Source organism: Strix aluco, unplaced genomic scaffold (genome assembly GCF_031877795.1).
Source record: "Strix aluco isolate bStrAlu1 unplaced genomic scaffold, bStrAlu1.hap1 HAP1_SCAFFOLD_41, whole genome shotgun sequence".
In the NCBI taxonomy this organism is placed as follows: domain Eukaryota; kingdom Metazoa; phylum Chordata; class Aves; order Strigiformes; family Strigidae; genus Strix; species Strix aluco.
This window is the reverse complement of record NW_027436552.1, coordinates 1,224,416-1,239,051: the sequence shown is the minus strand read 5'-3', so window position 1 is coordinate 1,239,051 and position 14,636 is coordinate 1,224,416.

Genomic DNA, 14,636 nt, shown 5'->3' with positions numbered 1-14,636 from the left:
TTCCCCAGTGCTCTGCAAGCTCCCCAGGACAACATAAAATCTGGGGCTCTGTGCTTTCTTTCCTTCTGAACAAGTGTTACTGTTTTCTGCACAAAAGCGATTCTGCGAAGCAATGTGAACACTTCTGCTTCCCAGGCACAGAGAAGGTGCTAGGAAGGAATTCTCTGCCTGCCTTTCCCCAGTGCTCTGCAAGCTCTCCAGGACAACATAAAATCTGGGGCTCTGTGCTTTCTTTCGTTCTGAACAAGTGTTACTGTTTTCTGCACAAAAGCGATTCTGCGAAACAATGTCAACAGGCACAGAGAAGGTGCTATCAGGGAATTCTCTGCCTGCCTTTCCCCAGTGCTCTGCAAGCTCTCCAGGACAACATAGAATCTGGGGCTCTGTGCTTTCTTTCGTTCTGAACAAGTGTTACTGTTTTCTGCACAAAAGCGATTCTGCAAAGCAATGTGAACACTTCTGCTTCCCAGGCACAGAGAAGGTCCTAGCAGTGAATTCTCTGCCTGCCTTTCCCCAGTGCTCTGCAAGCTCTCCAGGACTACAGCAAATCTGGGGCTCTGTGCTTTCTTTCGTTCTGAACAAGTGTTACTGTTTTCTGCACAAAAGCGATTCTGCGAAGCAATGTGAACAGGCACAGAGAAGGTGCTATCAGGGAATTCTCTGCCTGCCTTTCCCCAGTGCTCTGCAAGCTCTCCAGGACAACATAAAATCTGGGGCTCTGTGCTTTCTTTCCTTCTGAACAAGTGTTAGTGTTTTATGCACAAAAGCGATTCTTGCGAAGCGATGTGAACACTTCTGCTTCCCAGGCACAGAGAAGGTGCTATCAGGGAATTCTCTGCCTGCCTTTCCCCAGTGCTCTGCAAGCTCTCCAGGACAACATAAAATCTGGGGCTCTGTGCTTTCTTTCCTTCTGAACAAGTGTTACTGTTTTCTGCACAAAAGCGATTCTGCGAAGCAATGTGAACACTTCTGCTTCCCAGGCACAGAGAAGGTGCTAGCAAGGAATTCTCTGCCTGCCTTTCCCCAGTGCTCTGCAAGCTCTCCAGGACAACAGCAAATCTGGGGCTCTGTGCTTTCTTTCGTTCTGAACAAGTGTTACTGTTTTCTGCACAAAAGCGATTATGCGAAGCAATGTGAACAGGCACAGAGAAGGTGCTATCAGGGAATTCTCTGCCTGCCTTTCCCCAGTGCTCTGCAAGCTCTCCAGGACAACATAAAATCTGGGGCTCTGTGCTTTCTTTCCTTCTGAACAAGTGTTAGTGTTTTATGCACAAAAGCGATTCTTGCGAAGCGATGTGAACACTTCTGCTTCCCAGGCACAGAGAAGGTGCTAGCAGGGAATTCTCTGCCTGCCTTTCCCCAGTGCTCTGCAAGCTCTCCAGGACAACATAAAATCTGGGGCTCTGTGCTTTCTTTCCTTCTGAACAAGTGTTACTGTTTTCTGCACAAAAGCGATTCTTGCGAAGCAATGTGAACACTTCTGCTTCCCAGGCACAGAGAAGATGCTAGGAAGGAATTCTCTGCCTGGCTTTCCCCAGTGCTCTGCAAGCTCTCCAGGGCAACATAAAATCTGGGGCTCTGTGCTTTCTTTCGTTCTGAACAAGTGTTACTGTTTTCTGCACAAAAGCGAATCTGCGAAACAATGTGAACAGGCACAGAGAAGGTGCTATCAGGGAATTCTCTGCCTGCCTTTCCCCAGTGCTCTGCAAGCTCTCCAGGACAACATAAAATCTGGGGCTCTGTGCTTTCTTTCGTTCTGAACAACTGTTACTGTTTTCTGCACAAAAGCGATTCTTGCGAAGCAGTGTGAACACTTCTGCTTCCCAGGCACAGAGAAGGTGCTAGCAAGGAATTCTCTGCTGCCTTTCCCCAGTGCTCTGCAAGCTCCCCAGGACAACATAAAATCTGGGGCTCTGTGCTTTCTTTCCTTCTGAACAAGTGTTACTGTTTTCTGCACAAAAGCGATTCTGCGAAGCAATGTGAACACTTCTGCTTCCCAGGCACAGAGAAGGTGCTAGGAAGGAATTCTCTGCCTGCCTTTCCCCAGTGCTCTGCAAGCTCTCCAGGACAACATAAAATCTGGGGCTCTGTGCTTTCTTTCGTTCTGAACAAGTGTTACTGTTTTCTGCACAAAAGCGATTCTGCGAAACAATGTCAACAGGCACAGAGAAGGTGCTATCAGGGAATTCTCTGCCTGCCTTTCCCCAGTGCTCTGCAAGCTCTCCAGGACAACATAGAATCTGGGGCTCTGTGCTTTCTTTCGTTCTGAACAAGTGTTACTGTTTTCTGCACAAAAGCGATTCTGCAAAGCAATGTGAACACTTCTGCTTCCCAGGCACAGAGAAGGTCCTAGCAGTGAATTCTCTGCCTGCCTTTCCCCAGTGCTCTGCAAGCTCTCCAGGACTACAGCAAATCTGGGGCTCTGTGCTTTCTTTCGTTCTGAACAAGTGTTACTGTTTTCTGCACAAAAGCGATTCTGCGAAGCAATGTGAACAGGCACAGAGAAGGTGCTATCAGGGAATTCTCTGCCTGCCTTTCCCCAGTGCTCTGCAAGCTCTCCAGGACAACATAAAATCTGGGGCTCTGTGCTTTCTTTCCTTCTGAACAAGTGTTAGTGTTTTATGCACAAAAGCGATTCTTGCGAAGCGATGTGAACACTTCTGCTTCCCAGGCACAGAGAAGGTGCTATCAGGGAATTCTCTGCCTGCCTTTCCCCAGTGCTCTGCAAGCTCTCCAGGACAACATAAAATCTGGGGCTCTGTGCTTTCTTTCCTTCTGAACAAGTGTTACTGTTTTCTGCACAAAAGCGATTCTGCGAAGCAATGTGAACACTTCTGCTTCCCAGGCACAGAGAAGGTGCTAGCAAGGAATTCTCTGCCTGCCTTTCCCCAGTGCTCTGCAAGCTCTCCAGGACAACATAAAATCTGGGGCTCTGTGCTTTCTTTCGTTCTGAACAAGTGTTACTGTTTTCTGCACAAAAGCGATTCTGCGAAACAATGTGAACAGGCACAGAGAAGGTGCTATCAGGGAATTCTCTGCCTGCCTTTCCCCAGTGCTCTGCAAGCTCTCCAGGACAACATAGAATCTGGGGCTCTGTGCTTTCTTTCGTTCTGAACAACTGTTACTGTTTTCTGCACAAAAGCGATTCTTGCGAAGCAGTGTGAACACTTCTGCTTCCCAGGCACAGAGAAGGTGCTAGCAAGGAATTCTCTGCTGCCTTTCCCCAGTGCTCTGCAAGCTCTCCAGGACAACATAAAATCTGGGGCTCTGTGCTTTCTTTCCTTCTGAACAAGTGTTACTGTTTTCTGCACAAAAGCGATTCTGCGAAGCAATGTGAACACTTCTGCTTCCCAGGCACAGAGAAGGTGCTAGCAAGGAATTCTCTGCCTGCCTTTCCCCAGTGCTCTGCAAGCTCTCCAGGACAACAGCAAATCTGGGGCTCTGTGCTTTCTTTCGTTCTGAACAAGTGTTACTGTTTTCTGCACAAAAGCGATTCTGCGAAGCAATGTGAACAGGCACAGAGAAGGTGCTAGCAGGGAATTCTCTGCCTGCCTTTCCCCAGTGCTCTGCAAGCTCTCCAGGACAACATAAAATCTGGGGCTCTGTGCTTTCTTTCCTTCTGAACAAGTGTTAGTGTTTTATGCACAAAAGCGATTCTTGCGAAGCGATGTGAACACTTCTGCTTCCCAGGCACAGAGAAGGTGCTATCAGGGAATTCTCTGCCTGCCTTTCCCCAGTGCTCTGCAAGCTCTCCAGGACAACATAAAATCTGGGGCTCTGTGCTTTCTTTCGTTCTGAACAAGTGTTACTGTTTTCTGCACAAAAGCGATTCTGCGAAGCAATGTGAACACTTCTGCTTCCCAGGCACAGAGAAGGTCCTAGCAAGGAATTCTCTGCTGCCTTTCCCCAGTGCTCTGCAAGCTCTCCAGGACAACATAAAATCTGGGGCTCTGTGCTTTCTTTCCTTCTGAACAAGTGTTACTGTTTTCTGCACAAAAGCGATTCTGCGAAGCAATGTGAACACTTCTGCTTCCCAGGCACAGAGAAGGTGCTAGGAAGGAATTCTCTGCCTGCCTTTCCCCAGTGCTCTGCAAGCTCTCCAGGACAACAGCAAATCTGGGGCTCTGTGCTTTCTTTCGTTCTGAACAAGTGTTAGTGTTTTCTGCACAAAAGCGATTCTGCGAAGCAATGTGAACACTTCTGCTTCCCAGGCACAGAGAAGGTCCTAGCAGTGAATTCTCTGCCTGCCTTTCCCCAGTGCTCTGCAAGCTCTCCAGGACTACATAGAATCTGGGGCTCTGTGCTTTCTTTCCTTCTGAACAAGTGTTACTGTTTTCTGCACAAAAGCGATTCTGCGAAGCAATCTGAACAGGCACAGAGAAGGTGCTAGCAGGGAATTCTCTGCCTGCCTTTCCCCAGTGCTCTGCAAGCTCTCCAGGACAACATAAAATCTGGGGCTCTGTGCTTTCTTTCCTTCTGAACAAGTGTTACTGTTTTCTGCACAAAAGCGATTCTGCGAAACAATGTGAACAGGCACAGAGAAGGTGCTAGCAAGGAATTCTCTGCCTGCCTTTCCCCAGTGCTCTGCAAGCTCTCCAGGACAACATAGAATCTGGGGCTTTGTGCTTTCTTTCGTTCTGAACAACTGTTACTGTTTTCTGCACAAAAGCGATTCTTGCGAAGCAATGTGAACACTTCTGCTTCCCAGGCACAGAGAAGGTGCTAGCAGGGAATTCTCTGCCTGCCTTTCCCCAGTGCTCTGCAAGCTCTCCAGGACAACAGCAAATCTGGGGCTCTGTGCTTTCTTTCGTTCTGAACAAGTGTTACTGTTTTCTGCACAAAAGCGATTCTGCGAAGCAATGTGAACAGGCACAGAGAAGGTGCTATCAGGGAATTCTCTGCCTGCCTTTCCCCAGTGCTCTGCAAGCTCTCCAGGACAACATAAAATCTGGGGCTCTGTGCTTTCTTTCCTTCTGAACAAGTGTTAGTGTTTTATGCACAAAAGCGATTCTTGCGAAGCGATGTGAACACTTCTGCTTCCCAGGCACAGAGAAGGTGCTATCAGGGAATTCTCTGCCTGCCTTTCCCCAGTGCTCTGCAAGCTCTCCAGGACAACATAAAATCTGGGGCTCTGTGCTTTCTTTCCTTCTGAACAAGTGTTACTGTTTTCTGCACAAAAGCGATTCTGCGAAGCAATGTGAACACTTCTGCTTCCCAGGCACAGAGAAGGTGCTAGCAAGGAATTCTCTGCCTGCCTTTCCCCAGTGCTCTGCAAGCTCTCCAGGACAACAGCAAATCTGGGGCTCTGTGCTTTCTTTCGTTCTGAACAAGTGTTACTGTTTTCTGCACAAAAGCGATTCTGCGAAGCAATGTGAACAGGCACAGAGAAGGTGCTATCAGGGAATTCTCTGCCTGCCTTTCCCCAGTGCTCTGCAAGCTCTCCAGGACAACATAAAATCTGGGGCTCTGTGCTTTCTTTCGTTCTGAACAAGTGTTAGTGTTTTATGCACAAAAGCGATTCTTGCGAAGCGATGTGAACACTTCTGCTTCCCAGGCACAGAGAAGGTGCTATCAGGGAATTCTCTGCCTGCCTTTCCCCAGTGCTCTGCAAGCTCTCCAGGACAACATAAAATCTGGGGCTCTGTGCTTTCTTTCCTTCTGAACAAGTGTTACTGTTTTCTGCACAAAAGAGATTCTGCGAAGCAATGTGAACACTTCTGCTTCCCAGGCACAGAGAAGGTGCTAGCAAGGAATTCTCTGCCTGCCTTTCCCCAGTGCTCTGCAAGCTCTCCAGGACAACAGCAAATCTGGGGCTCTGTGCTTTCTTTCGTTCTGAACAAGTGTTACTGTTTTCTGCACAAAAGCGATTCTGCGAAGCAATGTGAACAGGCACAGAGAAGGTGCTATCAGGGAATTCTCTGCCTGCCTTTCCCCAGTGCTCTGCAAGCTCTCCAGGACAACATAAAATCTGGGGCTCTGTGCTTTCTTTCCTTCTGAACAAGTGTTAGTGTTTTCTGCACAAAAGCGATTCTGCGAAGCAATGTGAACACTTCTGCTTCCCAGGCACAGAGAAGGTGCTAGCAAGGAATTCTCTGCCTGCCTTTCCCCAGTGCTCTGCAAGCTCTCCAGGACAACATAAAATCTGGGGCTCTGTGCTTTCTTTCCTTCTGAACAAGTGTTACTGTTTTCTGCACAAAAGCGATTCTGCGAAGCAATGTGAACACTTCTGCTTCCCAGGCACAGAGAAGGTGCTAGCAGGGAATTCTCTGCCTGCCTTTCCCCAGTGCTCTGCAAGCTCTGCAGGACAACAGCAAATCTGGGGCTCTGTGCTTTCTTTCGTTCTGAACAATTGTTAGTGTTTTCTGCACAAAAGCGATTCTGCGAAGCAATGTGAACACTTCTGCTTCCCAGGCACAGAGAAGGTCCTAGCAGTGAATTCTCTGCCTGCCTTTCCCCAGTGCTCTGCAAGCTCTCCAGGACTACATAGAATCTGGGGCTCTGTGCTTTCTTTCCTTCTGAACAAGTGTTACTGTTTTCTGCACAAAAGCGATTCTGCGAAGCAATCTGAACAGGCACAGAGAAGGTGCTATCAGGGAATTCTCTGCCTGCCTTTCCCCAGTGCTCTGCAAGCTCTCCAGGACAACATAAAATCTGGGGCTCTGTGCTTTCTTTCGTTCTGAACAAGTGTTACTGTTTTCTGCACAAAAGCGATTCTGCGAAACAATGTGAACAGGCACAGAGAAGGTGCTAGCAAGGAATTCTCTGCCTGCCTTTCCCCAGTGCTCTGCAAGCTCTCCAGGACAACATAAAATCTGGGGCTCTGTGCTTTCTTTCCTTCTGAACAAGTGTTAGTGTTTTATGCACAAAAGCGATTCTTGCGAAGCGATGTGAACACTTCTGCTTCCCAGGCACAGAGAAGGTGCTATCAGGGAATTCTCTGCCTGCCTTTCCCCAGTGCTCTGCAAGCTCTCCAGGACAACATAAAATCTGGGGCTCTGTGCTTTCTTTCGTTCTGAACAAGTGTTACTGTTTTCTGCACAAAAGCGATTCTGCGAAGCAATGTGAACACTTCTGCTTCCCAGGCACAGAGAAGGTGCTAGCAAGGAATTCTCTGCTGCCTTTCCCCAGTGCTCTGCAAGCTCTCCAGGACAACATAAAATCTGGGGCTCTGTGCTTTCTTTCCTTCTGAACAAGTGTTACTGTTTTCTGCACAAAAGCGATTCTGCGAAGCAATGTGAACACTTCTGCTTCCCAGGCACAGAGAAGGTGCTAGGAAGGAATTCTCTGCCTGCCTTTCCCCAGTGCTCTGCAAGCTCTCCAGGACAACATAAAATCTGGGGCTCTGTGCTTTCTTTCGTTCTGAACAAGTGTTAGTGTTTTCTGCACAAAAGCGATTCTGCGAAACAATGTCAACAGGCACAGAGAAGGTGCTATCAGGGAATTCTCTGCCTGCCTTTCCCCAGTGCTCTGCAAGCTCTCCAGGACAACATAGAATCTGGGGCTCTGTGCTTTCTTTCGTTCTGAACAACTGTTACTGTTTTCTGCACAAAAGCGATTCTTGCGAAGCAATGTGAACACTTCTGCTTCCCAGGCACAGAGAAGGTGCTAGCAGGGAATTCTCTGCCTGCCTTTCCCCAGTGCTCTGCAAGCTCTCCAGGACAACAGCAAATCTGGGGCTCTGTGCTTTCTTTCCTTCTGAACAAGTGTTAGTGTTTTCTGCACAAAAGCGATTCTGCGAAGCAATGTGAACACTTCTGCTTCCCAGGCACAGAGAAGGTCCTAGCAGTGAATTCTCTGCCTGCCTTTCCCCAGTGCTCTGCAAGCTCTCCAGGACTACATAGAATGTGGGGCTCTGTGCTTTCTTTCCTTCTGAACAAGTGTTACTGTTTTCTGCACAAAAGCGATTCTGCGAAGAAATCTGAACAGGCACAGAGAAGGTGCTAGCAGGGAATTCTCTGCCTGCCTTTCCCCAGTGCTCTGCAAGCTCTCCAGGACAACATAAAATCTGGGGCTCTGTGCTTTCTTTCGTTCTGAACAAGTGTTACTGTTTTCTGCACAAAAGCGATTCTGCGAAGCAATGTGAACACTTCTGCTTCCCAGGCACAGAGAAGGTGCTAGGAAGGAATTCTCTGCCTGCCTTTCCCCAGTGCTCTGCAAGCTCTCCAGGACAACATAAAATCTGGGGCTCTGTGCTTTCTTTCCTTCTGAACAAGTGTTACTGTTTTCTGCACAAAAGCGATTCTGCGAAGCAATGTGAACACTTCTGCTTCCCAGGCACAGAGAAGATGCTAGGAAGGAATTCTCTGCCTGCCTTTCCCCAGTGCTCTGCAAGCTCTCCAGGACAACATAAAATCTGGGGCTCTGTGCTTTCTTTCGTTCTGAAAAAGTGTTACTGTTTTCTGCACAAAAGCGATTCTGCGAAACAATGTGAATAGGCACAGAGAAGGTGCTATCAGGGAATTCTCTGCCTGCCTTTCCCCAGTGCTCTGCAAGCTCTCCAGGACAACATAGAATCTGGGGCTCTGTGCTTTCTTTCGTTCTGAACAACTGTTACTGTTTTCTGCACAAAAGCGATTCTTGCGAAGCAATGTGAACACTTCTGCTTCCCAGGCACAGAGAAGGTGCTAGCAAGGAATTCTCTGCCTGCCTTTCCCCAGTGCTCTGCAAGCTCTCCAGGACAACATAGAATCTGGGGCTCTGTGCTTTCTTTCCTTCTGAACAAATGTTAGTGCTTTCTGCACAAAAGCGATTCTGCAAAGCAATGTGAACACTTCTGCTTCCCAGGCACAGAGAAGGTGCTAGGAAGGAATTCTCTGCCTGCCTTTCCCCAGTGCTCTGCAAGCTCTCCAGGACAACAGCAAATCTGGGGCTCTGTGCTTTCTTTCGTTCTGAACAAGTGTTACTGTTTTCTGCACAAAAGCGATTCTGCGAAGCAATGTGAACAGGCACAGAGAAGGTGCTATCAGGGAATTCTCTGCCTGCCTTTCCCCAGTGCTCTGCAAGCTCTCCAGGACAACATAAAATCTGGGGCTCTGTGCTTTCTTTCGTTCTGAACAAGTGTTACTGTTTTCTGCACAAAAGCGATTCTGCGAAGCAATGTGAACACTTCTGCTTCCCAGGCACAGAGAAGGTGCTAGGAAGGAATTCTCTGCCTGCCTTTCCCCAGTGCTCTGCAAGCTCTCCAGGACAACATAAAATCTGGGGCTCTGTGCTTTCTTTCGTTCTGAACAAGTGTTACTGTTTTCTGCACAAAAGCGATTCTGCGAAACAATGTCAACAGGCACAGAGAAGGTGCTATCAGGGAATTCTCTGCCTGCCTTTCCCCAGTGCTCTGCAAGCTCTCCAGGACAACAGCAAATCTGGGGCTCTGTGCTTTCTTTCGTTCTGAACAACTGTTACTGTTTTCTGCACAAAAGCGATTCTGCGAAGCAATCTGAACAGGCACAGAGAAGGTGCTATCAGGGAATTCTCTGCCTGCCTTTCCCCAGTGCTCTGCAAGCTCTCCAGGACAACATAAAATCTGGGGCTCTGTGCTTTCTTTCGTTCTGAACAAGTGTTACTGTTTTCTGCACAAAAGCGATTCTGCGAAACAATGTGAACAGGCACAGAGAAGGTGCTAGGAAGGAATTCTCTGCCTGCCTTTCCCCAGTGCTCTGCAAGCTCTCCAGGACAACATAGAATCTGGGGCTTTGTGCTTTCTTTCGTTCTGAACAACTGTTAGTGTTTTATGCACAAAAGCGATTCTTGCGAAGCAATGTGAACACCTCTGCTTCCCAGGCACAGAGAAGGTGCTAGCAAGGAATTCTCTGCCTGCCTTTCCCCAGTGCTCTGCAAGCTCTCCAGGACAACAGCAAATCTGGGGCTCTGTGCTTTCTTTCGTTCTGAACAAGTGTTACTGTTTTCTGCACAAAAGCGATTCTGCGAAGCAATGTGAACAGGCACAGAGAAGGTGCTATCAGGGAATTCTCTGCCTGCCTTTCCCCAGTGCTCTGCAAGCTCTCCAGGACAACATAAAATCTGGGGCTCTGTGCTTTCTTTCCTTCTGAACAAATGTTAGTGCTTTCTGCACAAAAGCGATTCTGCAAAGCAATGTGAACACTTCTGCTTCCCAGGCACAGAGAAGGTGCTAGGAAGGAATTCTCTGCCTGCCTTTCCCCAGTGCTCTGCAAGCTCTCCAGGACAACATAGAATCTGGGGCTCTGTGCTTTCTTTCGTTCTGAACAAGTGTTACTGTTTTCTGCACAAAAGCGATTCTGCGAAGCAATGTGAACAGGCACAGAGAAGGTGCTATCAGGGAATTCTCTGCCTGCCTTTCCCCAGTGCTCTGCAAGCTCTCCAGGACAACATAAAATCTGGGGCTCTGTGCTTTCTTTCGTTCTGAACAAGTGTTACTGTTTTCTGCACAAAAGCGATTCTGCGAAGCAATGTGAACACTTCTGCTTCCCAGGCACAGAGAAGGTGCTAGGAAGGAATTCTCTGCCTGCCTTTCCCCAGTGCTCTGCAAGCTCTCCAGGACAACATAAAATCTGGGGCTCTGTGCTTTCTTTCGTTCTGAACAAGTGTTACTGTTTTCTGCACAAAAGCGATTCTGCGAAACAATGTCAACAGGCACAGAGAAGGTGCTATCAGGGAATTCTCTGCCTGCCTTTCCCCAGTGCTCTGCAAGCTCTCCAGGACAACAGCAAATCTGGGGCTCTGTGCTTTCTTTCGTTCTGAACAAGTGTTAGTGTTTTCTGCACAAAAGCGATTCTGCGAAGCAATGTGAACACTTCTGCTTCCCAGGCACAGAGAAGGTCCTAGCAGTGAATTCTCTGCCTGCCTTTCCCCAGTGCTCTGCAAGCTCTCCAGGACTACATAGAATCTGGGGCTCTGTGCTTTCTTTCCTTCTGAACAAGTGTTACTGTTTTCTGCACAAAAGCGATTCTGCGAAGCAATCTGAACAGGCACAGAGAAGGTGCTAGCAGGGAATTCTCTGCCTGCCTTTCCCCAGTGCTCTGCAAGCTCTCCAGGACAACATAAAATCTGGGGCTCTGTGCTTTCTTTCGTTCTGAACAAGTGTTACTGTTTTCTGCACAAAAGCGATTCTGCGAAACAATGTGAACAGGCACAGAGAAGGTGCTATCAGGGAATTCTCTGCCTGCCTTTCCCCAGTGCTCTGCAAGCTCTCCAGGACAACATAGAATCTGGGGCTTTGTGCTTTCTTTCGTTCTGAACAACTGTTAGTGTTTTATGCACAAAAGCGATTCTTGCGAAGCAATGTGAACACCTCTGCTTCCCAGGCACAGAGAAGGTGCTAGCAGGGAATTCTCTGCCTGCCTTTCCCCAGTGCTCTGCAAGCTCTCCAGGACAACAGCAAATCTGGGGCTCTGTGCTTTCTTTCGTTCTGAACAAGTGTTACTGTTTTCTGCACAAAAGCGATTCTGCGAAGCAATGTGAACAGGCACAGAGAAGGTGCTATCAGGGAATTCTCTGCCTGCCTTTCCCCAGTGCTCTGCAAGCTCTCCAGGACAACATAAAATCTGGGGCTCTGTGCTTTCTTTCCTTCTGAACAAGTGTTACTGTTTTCTGCACAAAAGCGATTCTGCGAAGCAATGTGAACACTTCTGCTTCCCAGGCACAGAGAAGGTGCTATCAGGGAATTCTCTGCCTGCCTTTTCCCAGTGCTCTGCAAGCTCTCCAGGACAACATAAAATCTGGGGCTCTGTGCTTTCTTTCCTTCTGAACAAGTGTTACTGTTTTCTGCACAAAAGCGATTCTGCGAAGCAATGTGAACACTTCTGCTTCCCAGGCACAGAGAAGGTGCTAGCAAGGAATTCTCTGCCTGCCTTTCCCCAGTGCTCTGCAAGCTCTCCAGGACAACAGCAAATCTGGGGCTCTGTGCTTTCTTTCGTTCTGAACAAGTGTTACTGTTTTCTGCACAAAAGCGATTCTGCGAAGCAATGTGAACAGGCACAGAGAAGGTGCTATCAGGGAATTCTCTGCCTGCCTTTCCCCAGTGCTCTGCAAGCTCTCCAGGACAACATAAAATCTGGGGCTCTGTGCTTTCTTTCCTTCTGAACAAGTGTTAGTGTTTTATGCACAAAAGCGATTCTTGCGAAGCGATGTGAACACTTCTGCTTCCCAGGCACAGAGAAGGTGCTATCAGGGAATTCTCTGCCTGCCTTTCCCCAGTGCTCTGCAAGCTCTCCAGGACAACATAAAATCTGGGGCTCTGTGCTTTCTTTCCTTCTGAACAAGTGTTACTGTTTTCTGCACAAAAGCGATTCTGCGAAGCAATGTGAACACTTCTGCTTCCCAGGCACAGAGAAGGTGCTAGCAAGGAATTCTCTGCCTGCCTTTCCCCAGTGCTCTGCAAGCTCTCCAGGACAACATAAAATCTGGGGCTCTGTGCTTTCTTTCGTTCTGAACAAGTGTTACTGTTTTCTGCACAAAAGCGATTCTGCGAAGCAATGTGAACAGGCACAGAGAAGGTGCTATCAGGGAATTCTCTGCCTGCCTTTCCCCAGTGCTCTGCAAGCTCTCCAGGACAACATAAAATCTGGGGCTCTGTGCTTTCTTTCGTTCTGAACAAGTGTTACTGTTTTCTGCACAAAAGCGATTCTGCGAAGCAATGTGAACACTTCTGCTTCCCAGGCACAGAGAAGGTGCTATCAGGGAATTCTCTGCCTGCCTTTCCCCAGTGCTCTGCAAGCTCTCCAGGACAACATAAAATCTGGGGCTCTGTGCTTTCTTTCGTTCTGAACAAGTGTTACTGTTTTCTGCACAAAAGCGATTCTGCGAAACAATGTGAACAGGCACAGAGAAGGTGCTATCAGGGAATTCTCTGCCTGCCTTTCCCCAGTGCTCTGCAAGCTCTCCAGGACAACATAGAATCTGGGGCTTTGTGCTTTCTTTCGTTCTGAACAACTGTTACTGTTTTCTGCACAAAAGCGATTCTTGCGAAGCAATGTGAACACTTCTGCTTCCCAGGCACACAGAAGGTGCTAGCAGGGAATTCTCTGCCTGCCTTTCCCCAGTGCTCTGCAAGCTCTCCAGGACAACAGCAAATCTGGGGCTCTGTGCTTTCTTTCGTTCTGAACAAGTGTTACTGTTTTCTGCACAAAAGCGGTTCTGCGAAGCAATCTGAACAGGCACAGAGAAGGTGCTAGCAGGGAATTCTCTGCCTGCCTTTCCCCAGTGCTCTGCAAGCTCTCCAGGACAACATAAAATCTGGGGCTCTGTGCTTTCTTTCCTTCTGAACAAGTGTTACTGTTTTCTGCACAAAAGCGATTCTTGCGAAGCAATGTGAACACTTCTGCTTCCCAGGCACAGAGAAGATGCTAGGAAGGAATTCTCTGCCTGGCTTTCCCCAGTGCTCTGCAAGCTCTCCAGGGCAACATAAAATCTGGGGCTCTGTGCTTTCTTTCGTTCTGAACAAGTGTTACTGTTTTCTGCACAAAAGCGAATCTGCGAAACAATGTGAACAGGCACAGAGAAGGTGCTATCAGGGAATTCTCTGCCTGCCTTTCCCCAGTGCTCTGCAAGCTCTCCAGGACAACATAAAATCTGGGGCTCTGTGCTTTCTTTCGTTCTGAACAACTGTTACTGTTTTCTGCACAAAAGCGATTCTTGCGAAGCAGTGTGAACACTTCTGCTTCCCAGGCACAGAGAAGGTGCTAGCAAGGAATTCTCTGCTGCCTTTCCCCAGTGCTCTGCAAGCTCCCCAGGACAACATAAAATCTGGGGCTCTGTGCTTTCTTTCCTTCTGAACAAGTGTTACTGTTTTCTGCACAAAAGCGATTCTGCGAAGCAATGTGAACACTTCTGCTTCCCAGGCACAGAGAAGGTGCTAGGAAGGAATTCTCTGCCTGCCTTTCCCCAGTGCTCTGCAAGCTCTCCAGGACAACATAAAATCTGGGGCTCTGTGCTTTCTTTCGTTCTGAACAAGTGTTACTGTTTTCTGCACAAAAGCGATTCTGCGAAACAATGTCAACAGGCACAGAGAAGGTGCTATCAGGGAATTCTCTGCCTGCCTTTCCCCAGTGCTCTGCAAGCTCTCCAGGACTACAGCAAATCTGGGGCTCTGTGCTTTCTTTCGTTCTGAACAAGTGTTACTGTTTTCTGCACAAAAGCGATTCTGCGAAGCAATGTGAACAGGCACAGAGAAGGTGCTATCAGGGAATTCTCTGCCTGCCTTTCCCCAGTGCTCTGCAAGCTCTCCAGGACAACATAAAATCTGGGGCTCTGTGCTTTCTTTCCTTCTGAACAAGTGTTAGTGTTTTATGCACAAAAGCGATTCTTGCGAAGCGATGTGAACACTTCTGCTTCCCAGGCACAGAGAAGGTGCTATCAGGGAATTCTCTGCCTGCCTTTCCCCAGTGCTCTGCAAGCTCTCCAGGACAACATAAAATCTGGGGCTCTGTGCTTTCTTTCCTTCTGAACAAGTGTTACTGTTTTCTGCACAAAAGCGATTCTGCGAAGCAATGTGAACACTTCTGCTTCCCAGGCACAGAGAAGGTGCTAGCAAGGAATTCTCTGCCTGCCTTTCCCCAGTGCTCTGCAAGCTCTCCAGGACAACAGCAAATCTGGGGCTCTGTGCTTTCTTTCGTTCTGAACAAGTGTTAGTGTTTTCTGCACAAAAGCGATTCTGCGAAGCA